General features: G+C 40.6%; 1 protein-coding gene across 2 annotated transcripts in view; it reads right to left on the reverse strand.

Moving 5' to 3' along the window:
* The window catches only part of sema4ba (sema domain, immunoglobulin domain (Ig), transmembrane domain (TM) and short cytoplasmic domain, (semaphorin) 4Ba), a 50892-nt gene extending 38778 nt beyond the window's left edge, over positions 1-12114 (reverse strand). Inside the window, exons 1-2 of one of the 2 annotated variants that reach the window (XM_069528432.1) lie at positions 11927-12114; positions 3782-4034 (exon numbers count right to left, since the gene is read on the reverse strand). The gene's annotated coding sequence lies outside the window, so the exon portion shown is untranslated. The remainder of the gene's footprint in view (positions 1-3781; positions 4035-11926) is intronic. The other variant, XM_069528433.1, reaches the window with a different exon arrangement.
* Between the last annotated feature and the right edge of the window lie 963 nt (positions 12115-13077).

The raw sequence follows: 13077 nt of genomic DNA on the forward strand, positions 1-13077 counted from the left end.
AACATTTTTCTGGCAGCGGTAAATGTAGCTGAAATTTAAAAAGAACTTTCTGTTCTTCGTTGTATAAATGTAGCTGAAATTTAAAAAGAACTTTCTGTTCTTCGTTGTATAAATGTACTGATTTATTAGCAACTTTATATGATGAGCAGGTTGATCCAACTGTGGAATTTTCCAAACCACAAACGACGTCTGCATCTGAATCATTGCTCTGTTCTGCAAAGTAATTGGAGGAGACAACACTGTATTTTAGAGACCAGCTGTTGTGTTATTGCATTGAGCACCGTTTTCTTGGACAACAGCACACAATATTTTGGCTGAAGTTTAAAAAACATATCTTGAATTTCATGAAAGAAACTGTGGTGCTTCTTATTCAGAGCCATGCACGTATGATATAAATTACAGCCTTTGATGGCAAACTCACTTATGTTTAAACTTGTGTTATTGTCATGAAATATAAACTAACATTTGTGACACAAAAAGCAGGCAGCGGAGAAAACAGTACATTAAAAATCAAAAGGGAAAATATTTTCTCACACGCACAGAGAGACATGCACAGAATGACAGGGATAGAGTCGACCTGACTATATAAACAGATGAAGAAGGATCAGAGTAGCCTAATGCTGAGAAAATGCCCTTGGGATATGCTGACAAAATGGAAACATGTGCATATGGGAGCAGCATAGGGGATTAAGCTGTGATAAAACATTGTGATTTATTTCTTCTTTGTCTTTTCTGCTCTGAGCAGATTTATGAATCTGCAACAGGCTGTTCCTCCCTTTGAGCTGCTTCACTACACAGAAGCATAATTTTGATCCCTTTTTGCTAATATTCCTTTCAGCAGGTTTTATGTGGAGCAGTCCAGCATCAAATAAAAATTTCCAAACTGTGAAGGAATGTTCCAGCTTCCCAGTCAACAGTGAGATCCAGACTTCCGATGCGAGTAATTATCACTGTGTTGTAAAAAATATTGTGGAGAAGTCTGGATTTAGCGGGACTGATATAACAAGCACCACGTTTTACCAACGAGCCAAAGCTTTTCTGACAGCATCATACAGGCAGCTCATTGTCAAGGCCGCCGGTGTCCAGAATGCAACTGCCAGCTGTTTTCTTTGTGGATCAAACCAAAAGAAAACAGCCGACCAAGGTCAGCACAGACGGGCTTTTCTCTTGCGGCAGACGGATGAATCTCCATATATGAGGCTCCGTAAAACAAAAACGCTCTGTCACAAACGAGAGAGCGCGGCTGATTATATTCCACCCTCTTGTGGAATAATTAACCATTTTTGAAAAAAAATCATGAAAGCTCCTATTTGTTTCAGCTCTGCTTGGTATTTGTTGATCATCTAAGGATCTGTGTGTTTGTGTGTGTGTGTGTGTGTGTTTGTGAGGGTTATCTCACATGTCCGCCCAACATGTTGGTTCACTCTCAATCACAGACACAATCAGATGGAGTTTGTGGGCAACTTCAAACTTGTATTGAGATCAGAGAAGATGCTGATTTTTCTTCCGGGACACTGAGAGGACCTAAGAATGTCAAACTCCCCCTCCTCAAAACATTACTTGGATATTTGACCTTTACTATGCAAAGTGATCTATGTGCATGTTTGACATGGTATGTTTTTTACAGCAATCAGCTGAAGGGTATAAGTTTGCCTGTGCTCACATTAAATCTGAGTTTAAGATACATGAACCACAACTATTTTGGAAGTTACTTGAGGTCCAGCGACGTAACACGTAATGAGTATGATAAAATAAATAAACCTGAAGCTTCCAGTGCAGATACATTGAGGTTTGACTTTACAGTGAAGTTGAAGACATGTTGGATTATGTTTACAGCTATGTCTTTTGTAACTTGCAAAATTTTTAATATGTATTTGTATAAGATATTAAATGCAGATTTTTCTAATAATATTTTTCTAAATTACAAGCTAAGTATTTTGCGTCTGTCTGTGGCTTTGTGTGAATATGAAACTAGAATGGCACTCAGAAGAGCACGTAACTCTGCCAAGGCCCAACAGTCCCAGTCTGCACCAAATTACACACACTCATAAATATCAGTCTCCAAAACATACCCGTTTGTTTTTCATCAAGATTTATGAATTACTGAAATCAACGAGAAATATTTTGAAAAACACCCTATCAAAAACAGAGCAGTACCACCAAACATCATGGGGGGGCAGTGTAGACAATAGTTTACGTGAGACAACCATAGGACCGGAAGAAGACATTTCAACACTGGTGAGTTTTTTTTTTTAAAAGAGACTTTGCGAGTTTGTAAGAGGTTAATTATCATAACCTCCTCCGACATTAATATGTTTGTTAGAATCTCAGAAACTCTAGACTCTCTGCTGCCCTCTAGTGTTAGAGAAAGCAAAAGAAAATCCCTGGATCTGTCCCCTGAATCCGAATGCACACCAAAATGTAATATCTGACTCATACCACATCCCTCCACAAGTTTCTCGGGTTTCTGTCGAGTACAATTTGCATAATTCTTCTAACTAACAGACAGACAAACAGACAGGGGTGAAAACATAACCTCCATAGCAGAAATAAGCCAATAGTGAACCAACAGCCAGCTCCATTCATATATTCTAGCTACTTCTCAAAACACTTGAGAGACTGAGAGCTTTTCAAGTCAAAGGCACTTGTACACACTCAAAAGTAAGCATAAAGAGCATATACTAATCTTAGGTTGAACTCCTCATTGACTTTTGACCTAATTTTCCATCACCTACCTCCCACACACATCTAACAGTTTGGTAAGAGTTTCATTTGTGCTGCCAGCAGCGTGTGGGTGAGAGAGACAGAGTTTCACACAACACCTGATGCTTCTGTGTTCCAGCTGCCAGCAATCACATGAACCCCTAACCAGTGTCATAACACACACACACACACACACACACACACACACACAAATCCCCAACAATTTGAATGTGCTGCTTCTCAACTATCACAGCCACAAATACAGAGACAACCATGACTTTGTGTTGACATTTACGTATGTTCTGGTTCTCGCCCATATGAGTTCACACAAAGTTTGCAGGCATGACCGAGGATGTGTGTGTGCGTGTGTGTGTGTGTGTGTGTGTGTGTGTGTGCGTGTGTGTGTGCACTGGCTGCCACATTCACTAACTGGTATCAGTGGAAAAGAGGCCCCCACTTCCAGTCACAGCCTCGGCTTAAGGAGTCAGAGCCATCCTCTGTTTTTTTCCCTTCATTACTATAGACACACACGCACGCACGCACACACACACACACACGCACGCACGCGCGCACGCACACATACACACACACACACACACACACGCACAAGCCAGCAAGCCTTAAAATGCAAACACACCCAGGTAAATAGCGGTTTCCAAAGAAAATAAGTCCAGCTTCTCTTAATGTGAGGGTAGCTCCTACACATACAGTACACACAGTAAAAACTCAACACACACACACACACACACACACACAAACATGCACAAGCTTGCACTCAGACCGGGTCTTTTAATGACCCCCTTGCCCTGCTCTCACCTTGTGATAAAGACTTACTGAGGAGGGAGAGGACTGTTTCGTGTCAGCTCACACCCACTTTTCCCTTTTTAAAAGAGAGACTAACAACACACAGGCTCAGTCATAAAAAAGTTGATAATTCTCTAACAAGGAAATGAATGAGAGGTTATTATGACATCATTTCAAATAGGTTACCAGAGCTGCAGCGTGCCCACATGAATGATCCATGAGGCACCGTTAATGAACATGAGGGATGTAATGTCTGTAAGAGCAGTATACTCACACTCTGTGATACTCAGCAGTGACGCAAACAGGGTCCTTTAGGTAAAATACACACACACACACACAAACACACACAGACACACACACACAGACTGACTCCTCGTCCAGGAAAATCCACACAACCAGAGTTTAAAGCTCCAGCAGATGACAGCTCTGAGTGTGCAGGTCCACACACTCCCTCTCTCCCTGACACAGTGAGGTTACTACAGACTGCCTCTGGCCACTCAACGCACTGGAGCTCCTCCCATCGCACACTGTCAGACAGAGAGGGAGAGAGAGAGGGTGAGAGAAGGGAGGGAGGAGCACTTCTCCTGCATGATCTCAATTCATTTAGTACGTCAGTGCTGGTGTGCAGGTTTAAATACTTTGATATCTTTTAGGAAAAGAACTATTATTACTTCTTCACACATGCCTTTAATTCAACAGTTTTACAAAATCTAAGGTCATAATGTAATTTTGTTTTATTCGATTATTTCACATATTTCTGTCTATTTTATTTATATTATTTTTAGTATTTACTTTATCAGTTTAAAATTTTTTTTTACCTCTTTTAATCTCTTTTACCTCTGATTCTTTTTGTTCTGGGTTTGTTCCCTCATGGTTGATGCACTTATTGTTAGTCGCTCTTTTATTTTGCTTTTTAACTCATTTTTTTACATTGTGCTTTTTGATTTTAAACATTGATTTCTTGTGATTTTGTCTCTTTCGAAATAAAACTACCTGCCTTACCGCCTTCTACAGTATATTTTATAACAGAAGATATTCTTCATAGACAGGCAAACCATGAGCAGGGCGTTTGTTCTCTACCTTTACAATATTTTCCAGGGTTATTTGTATGTTATTTGTTAGATTTTTTAACCTGTGTAAATAAAAAACTGAATCAACAAACAAAATTCCCCTTTGGGTCATGGGGTTTTCTGGTCACAAGACGGCTCGACTGTTGGGAAATCACCCCTTTGAAAAATAACATAATAAGATACACAAGAAAAAAAATTCACCATGGTATGTTGAAATGAGACAGCCTGATTGCATTAAACAGATCTTGTTGTTTTTTTCTCCTTAAGGGAGGGAGTAGTTCCTCTTGTTGTGGACTGCAGATGTGAAACCTCTCAGCCAGCTGTGCGCACCATTATACAGACTGGCTTTAATGACTGTAATTACCAGTAACTTTGAGCTACTGGAAAATCTATTTGTCTTAAATCACAGTCATCAATTAACATCTTTCAATGTATTTATGTCAGTAGAAACATGAATGGTCTCATGGACAACCCCCCCCCCCCAAAAAAAACCCTGTTTATCTTCATCATGATGATTACCTGTTCAAGTTTTATTTTCTTGAATAAATACAAAATAAATATAAATAAATAAATATTATCTTCATTTATTAAATAAATAAGTTCATTAAAACCACACATATAATCTATTAAAAATCCCAAACTGGAATGTTATCTTAACTTCCCCACTGCTGACACACTGTCTGTCTGATGCAATAAACCAGGATGTATTGAATATTGCCTAGGCAGGTAAAATTTTAAAGTATGTATTTCTCCAAACTCTCCCAAATTGAAACTTCATAATATTTACATGATGTGGATCGTGCTATGACATCCTGCAATGGCCTGTGCAAAATCTATGAAAGGCAAATGAAGAAGAGCTGATGTGTAGAGCAGAGCCACAAAGTCGTTCTAAAATAACAAACACTGACAAGGACACAGTTTCCAGGCCATGACACCTAAAGTACAACAGAAGTGACGCAGAAAAGTCTCAGAAGGGACTGTTTCATGAGCTGTAAAGGGGACACTCAGCTTCAATGAATCACATACTGCTCTTTATGTTTTATAAACAAGCTCAAACATATTCAATCCTTATAATGATTAAAACTAAATCCAACAAAATCTCATACAGAGAGAAAGACATTCGTACATATTATATATTTTTAATGCTATGCCGATGAATGTATCCTGAAGGCTGATAAAAGTCATCAAAGCAAAAATGCTCCCAAATATCTTCACATGCCTTCTCCAAACATATTTTTAGGGTAAATAGAGAGAAGTGTGAGATGGCGGGGTGTTGAGACGGGGACGCCTGTTACTAAAATAGCAGATGCTAATTATATACTTTAGGCAACTGTTAAGGAGGGAGGCGCGAGGCCAAGTTTGAGGTGTTGGGACTCTGAATGTCGGCTCAGTGTTTCTGTTCAGAGTCGAGATTCCACGCGGTCACCTGAGACGTACTCGGGCCACAGCGAGGATACTCACTGGATGTCTTATTTGGTCGGTCAGAAACCCCACCACCACCACCCCACTCTCCCTGGTAACGCACCTCTGGTTGAGTTGGACCACCTGCCGCTGCCATGCAGACCACACTTTTGTAAACAGTCCACAAAATATAAAAGCCCCCCCTATGGCAGACGTCTAAACACGTGGGTCAGACCAGTCAAACAGACGGAGACGGGCCTCCTTCATCGCCTGTGACCCTGTTAATGTGGCTGTTCTCAAAATGTCACTTCTCATTGCCTGCACGCTCCGTGACTATACAACACAAAGTGCACCCCACCAGTTACAATTAGAAAACTCGAAAATGCTCAGTGGTTGGTGAAGGTTAAAATTACTGTAAGTTTGGTTCTTGAGAACAATGTGAAATTTAATAAATTGAGGGTTATGGATAAATAACAGATGAAAAGGATTCAAGCATGATGTGTTACGAGGAATGAGATTAAACATGAGCAGAATGTTGTTTTATACTGAAAAAAGGGAATTCAACCTTTTCAACCCAATAAGAAGTATATATCAAACATTTGCTTTTGTGATTCCACTGGACCACATGAAAATTCTGGTTTGAGCCTTTCTCCTCAGTGTGTTTCCCACACGCAGCCGACAGAAGTGCTGACAGGTCACTCCATATAAATGAATAACAATCGAGGAATTACGGCTCTGCGATAAGCCGTCGTGTTTCACATATTAGCTTAATGGAAACACACCAGATAGCAGCATCGCGCTACTTAGAGTCAGTGAGGCTGACAGCAGCAGTGAAGGCAACAGAGAAACGCTGGGACCAAAATCTCAGTTTCATGCTATCGCTTACAGATGAGCACAACAATCACAGCGTTTGACTGTTCAATGGAGATGAATCTCTCTTTTTTTATTGCAGCAACGTGGGGGTTAACACAACACGGTCCAGTGTGTTGTTGACTGTGTATAAAGATGGACGACATGACCGTTGCATAAACGTGACATAAAATTAAAAAGTTCAAATAAAAGTATCAAAGATGATTTTCTGTCATTGGAGTATTCTTTTGTCCAAAATGGTTGGTTTCAATTTGTTACTTGATGTGATAAAAATGCTGCGGAACATCATAATTGACAGCTGAGACTGACGATTGGTTGCACCCGTGTATTAGTGGAACCTTGAAAAAGCAACTCTGTCTCTGACACTACTTCACACTACTGCACAGACGCCAGCTCCAAATGTGCAAAATGGCAGCGTTCGGGAATATTCTGGCTTCATTTCTAGACAGTGGGATGAAGTGGAGTTGCGTCGTCCATCTTTTTACACAGTGCATTTTTGAAGCACCGTCATTTTGTGATACATGTGTCATAAATATGTGAGAAATAGAAAATAAATGTGTTCTCACATCTACCTTTACCATAGCAGCTACTATATATAATCAGTCCTTCCTCTGAAGTGCCAAACCATGTCTGTTTTTATTATTCTTAAGCAGAAACAAATATTTAAGTTCCAAAAGACCTGTGAAAAAGAAGGAAAAGTATTTCACCCTTTAGCTAAACACACTGCTGTGCATCTTACTGGATGTCAGTAGTTGCATAGTAACAGCCGGACCAGGGTCAACAAGCATCTGTTCAGTGGTACCAGCTGAAGGGAAAATCTAAATAAACAACTTGAGTTCTGAAGCAAAATAGAGATCAGACTCACAACTACTCTGTCAAAGGGCTTCTTTGTCCTCACAACACTTAAATTTGACCTTTGATTCTTCAGCCTCGGTCGTTATATAAAACACAGACACTGATGTGTTTATATATGGGGTGGAAATAGTGTAGAGTTCTTTACACTGAGGGAAATACATTTTTCTCATTTCAATGTTTGCACTTGAACACACACTTTCTATATCTGGAATGCAAACATCTATTTTGGGTTCAAACCCAAGACTCCCCTTTAAATGTCAACGTTCTATCCTGTTCTAATTTCAGCAAAATTTGGCCTAATATCATTTTTATCTTTGGAAACTTTAAGATGTAGATATATATGAATATGTATATGAATTCAAAATAAAGTGTTTGAACAAGAATTAATTTGCAATGACTACAGGCCACTACTTGTTAAAGACACTTGATAAAAGACTTGTCAGAAATATCCAGCATTCAGGTGCATTTTAGCCTTTGGGTGACCTTAACCATGTTGGATTATCTTTACACTTGAGTGGAAACAGATCTGATAAACAATTTCATGGTTTAAGTTGATTTTCCAGCAAACATGCCGTCACTGCTGCTCCTTGAATGTGACCATTTGTTGCTTTACTTTGGCTGATGTGACAGAAAAGTAAAAAAACATTTTGGAGAAATGGTTTGTTACAGCCAGTCACTGGATGGTATGACATCCACTTTAAGAAATTGTAAATGGGTTTTTTTCACAATTGTCTAATAATTTTTAACAAAATGATTGATAAAGTACAGGAAATCTTTGGGAGTTTTCATTACTGGACAATCACGTGAAACTAAGAATCTTCATGTTAATTAGCTTGAATGAACCCTTCATATCTATGGAGGCTGGGTCCTTTTCCACAAAGCCCACCATAGAGCTCCGTGATGTTTCTACAGGAACAAACCAAATACCGGCTTCAAGAGGGACCTTTTGTATTTTGATGTTACCTGACGACCACAGTACATTCTCCTACAATCATTTCAGTGTTAGACGCCATTAAATCCAACACACTGGTCCTTTAAAATAACCATTACTTGCAGCCCTACATTCAATTTAAATTGCTTCTTGAAAATAAATCTAATTGTAAACTCAATTCGACACATATTTAAAAGGTGACACACAACTGAGGTAAGTGACTCATTCTGGCCAGTGGAACTGGAGTACAGCACGTTGGATGGTGTGCAATATACCCAGCATGTGATCTTTCACACTCAACTCAGATTGTCTGATGAGGGATCTTCAGGTTTTTAGTGCTTTGGTCTGTTCAGCAAAAGAAATGGCGCTTTGGTGGCTCGGCATGACATAAACGAAGGCATCACTGCAGCACCTCTGACACGCTCTCCAGCAGAGAGGGATTGTGGGATAGAGTGCCCTCTGGCAGGGAGGTGATGCCAGTTAGCAATCCCAGGGCTGTGTGTGTGTGTGTGAGTGTGTGTGCGTGTGCGTGATAGCGTTTCAACCATCTATGTGAGTCACTGCTCGTCCTCACATTACTCTGCATAGATGCTCTTTTTCTGTATGTCACCATCCCATCTATTAGTCACTCGGCTGAAACCACAACTGGAGTTCCCAGCATTACCAGTCACATGTCTGCTCAATCATCCGCTGAGTCCGTGTGACTTTCAAATCATGCTCTCATTCAGGTGCTTGTGGTTTACGTTGTCTAATCTCTGTTTATCATTATGAAGACAAACATGGTTATAATAGTTTTAGCTGCCAAACTATTGATTCAATTGAATATTTGTCAAACCAGAGCCAATGGCACAGCTCCAAAGTAAGTAAAACCTGCTCAGAATTCAACAAAGCAGGAGGAACAGCTCGGACGCTCATCAGGTGGCCCTCCATGGCCGTGGCAGCAGCTCAATTTTCCTGTATTCTCCAGCTCAAGGCCCCTCCCCCATGCATACATACCCCCACAGCCACATACACTAACAACCATGTCCTGCTCTGTTCGACAGAGCGCAAATATAATCAAGCAATTCTTTCCCTTCTCATGGCAGCGAATTTAGATTCACTGTAGTCCAACGATATCTGGATGATTCTCTCAGCTCGTGTCAGAGTGAAGCTGTGAGCAATATGACCTTATTTATTGAAGAATGATAGAAATGTGTCAGGACAGAAGAAATCTTTCTGTCCTGAAATCCAGATATTTTCCTGAAATGTTCCTGAGAGGCTGTATGTGAGAATGCAATGAATCAGTTGCACCGGGCATTTTTCTGAATAATTCCTGCCAGCAACCTCCGAGTAAAATGTCCAGAAAATGTACAAGTGAGACCAAGTAATATCTCATAATATACAACCATATACACATACAAGCTGGAAAGACAATGAGATTCAAGAGCCTTTGGTGATAAGAATCGACATGAGTCTACCCAGCCACCACATCGTCTAAGTGTTCCGCAGCTGGACAGTGTCTTGTTACTTTCTTTATATATGAAATGCAAACTCCAGAAAATGTCAGGACCCTCTATATAGCTTGTGTCTGATAGCACCTTAAGTCTCCTTTACTGATAAAGTGGCTATATGTAAGTTTTTGCTTTTGCTAACTTAGCAATGGCTGAAGCTCTTGGTGAGTGCATGAAACGTAATTATTTTAGTAAAAAATATTGTCTGGGTTGAGTATATCTGAACCTATCTACCACTATACATGAAGTTCTGGTGATACTCTGATCTCAAAAGGTTTTGCTGTCAAATCCACATCGGACAGACATGAACAACTACATATTTACATAAACAATACCAGAAAGTGAGCACGTTTTTTTATTACTTTAAATCCTGCAGCATATTTAACATCAGAACTAACAATCACACTCTGTGGCCATATTCAGTACATTCTAACACTCCAGTGGTGTAGTGACGTCAGCTTGTCTTTGGTGATACCGACGAAGGTGAAAATGACAAGAGGAACTGACTGCTTTCAATCTCAGCTGATGTCTATTAATTACATATAATGTGGCTACATGGCCTGTTATTCAGAAAGCAGAAGAATAATGGTCTCTCAAGGATAATGCTCTGTGTCCCCTGTGTCTCAAAGACCAATTATATCCACTGTAAACATGACCACCTTCCCATGGGGAAATCATAAAATGACCCTGGAAGTATCACATGGTTCCTCTGGACTTAATAACGCAAGCAGGGACCTTTTTTCTCCAGAAATCGTCCTGATCCCAAAGGGCTAATGAGACATTAGACACAATTTGGGGGGGTGTTATTCCATCAAGCTGATTACAGCAAAAAAGGAAATGTTATACTACTAATGTACTGTGTACAGGAGGGGAAACGACCTGATGAGATGAATGGATAGCATTAGACACACAAAAAAGAAGTGGAAATGAGTGATGACTCAAGCACAGGGAAAACCCAGGATGAATTAGTAATAAGGCACATCTACATGTGGGGCAGACGAGACATGAAATATTAACTCCGCTCCTGATATAGTGCAAGAGTTAAGGTTAAGCAACTATATGGAAAAAAAATCATCTCCTGTACATTTACAAGCAGCAGCACACTGTGGTCCTGTGCTAGAAATACACCTCCCGTTAAAAGACAGTGGTGGAGAGGGGAAAGTGTTGGCCTCAGCATCTACGTAATGTTCTGTAATTCAACGTTCATTTGTGAAACAGTCCCAGAAAACAGAAATCTGCATTCACATCACATTGACCCACCGCATCACTCATCTCGGCTACATCACTTTCACTGAACACGCCCAGTTTTTGTAGTGCAGGCGAATCAAAGTGAGACAAATGCACCGTGGAAGTCAGATAAATATATATCCCATGCAATAAATACAAAAAAAGTACAGCCGTCTTTTTATATCTATAAATTAATCTCCTCCTGTAAGTGAACCAACAAGGCGCACAGTGATCTTTACGCACAGAGGAGAAATCACTTTACAGTAATTGTAGCTCTCCACGACACACGCTGAATTACCTCTGAGCGCGCACGGGCATCTGTCTCATCTTTACCATGGAAACCAACACCATATACAGTGCACGCACACACACATAAACACACACGCGCACATAGGGAGCAATTGCCATGGCATCCAGCGCAGCGGCGACAGGAAGCTTTCAGCCAACAGACCAATTTACTCAGCGGCGGCAGCAAACTGGACACCCAGTCATCCTCATGTCTCTCACTCTCTCTACTCCCTCTCTCTTTCCCTCTACGATACATTTCTTTTGCTATGATCCCGCAGAAGAATTACCTTTCTTTCTTTGCAGCTGAGGACAAGGTCTTGTTCAGTTTTCAGAGGAGTGGCTCTCTCAGTCGAGTGGTGTCAGGAGGAGAAGACGCGCTGCAGGGGTCCCGAGAGATGCCCAGGGATGCGGCTGAGCAACCGGCACCGCAGGCACGCATCCACCACTATCACCACCAGTGAGAGCAGCGGCAGCAGATCGAAGGGGAGGGGGCAAAATATGAAAAAAAAAAAAAGCAGTGAGGAGGGGGGGGGGGGGTTGCTCTATCAGCAGCAGGAACATTACATCATAGGCTGCCTCTGTGGAAGGGTGGAAGAGGAGAGGAGTGGACGGAGGAAGGGAGGTGCTCCTTGTAGCAGCAGCAGCACTGTGTCTGTCCCTGCTCAGATCTGCAAATGTCCAAATTCAATATTTATGATTCGGTAATGGTTAAATGTCCTCAGTGGTTAGAGGCAGAGCTATGAAATAATTAGATCAACTGTACTTAATCATGTACCATCACTGGGGACTGTTGTCAAAGAGGATATAATATGATGTGCACTGTAACATGCGTCATGTGCCTTTGGGGCAAAGGCTCTGTGTGTGTGTGTGTGCGTGTGCACATGCAGGTGTCGTCATTGTGGGACAAAAAGAAAGTCCCCATAAATCATTACATGAAGGTAAGGTGTAGGTAAATTGAGGTTAAGAATAGAGTAAGGATTAAGGTTAGGTTTAGTTTAAGGTAAGGTTAAGGTTAGTAAGGGTTAGATTAAGTTTAGGTTAGGTTAAGGGTGGGTCAGGTTAAGGGTAGGTTTAGTTTAAGGCAAGGTTAAGGTTAAAGTAAGGGTTAGAGTAAGGTTAGGGTAAGGTTTAGGCTTAGGTTAAGGTTAAATTAAGGGTTAGATTCAGGTTAGGGTAAGGTTTAGGCTTAGGTTAAGGTTAAGGTTAAATTAAGGGTTAGATTAAGGTTGAGTCAGGTAAGGGTAGGTTTAGTTTAAGGTAAGGTTACGGTTATAGTTAGATTAAGTTTAGATTTAGGTTAAGCTTAAGCAATTAGTAACTTTGGTTACAGGAAGTCTATCAAATTAAGTCAAAGTAATGTCCTCTGAAGTCGTGTCCAGAGTGTACTGTAATCAATGTAATTAATAAAACTGTTCATAAAGTTCTAAACTGACGACTC

Source organism: Paralichthys olivaceus, chromosome 7, assembly GCF_024713975.1.
Source record: "Paralichthys olivaceus isolate ysfri-2021 chromosome 7, ASM2471397v2, whole genome shotgun sequence".
Taxonomy (NCBI): Eukaryota; Metazoa; Chordata; class Actinopteri; order Pleuronectiformes; family Paralichthyidae; genus Paralichthys; species Paralichthys olivaceus.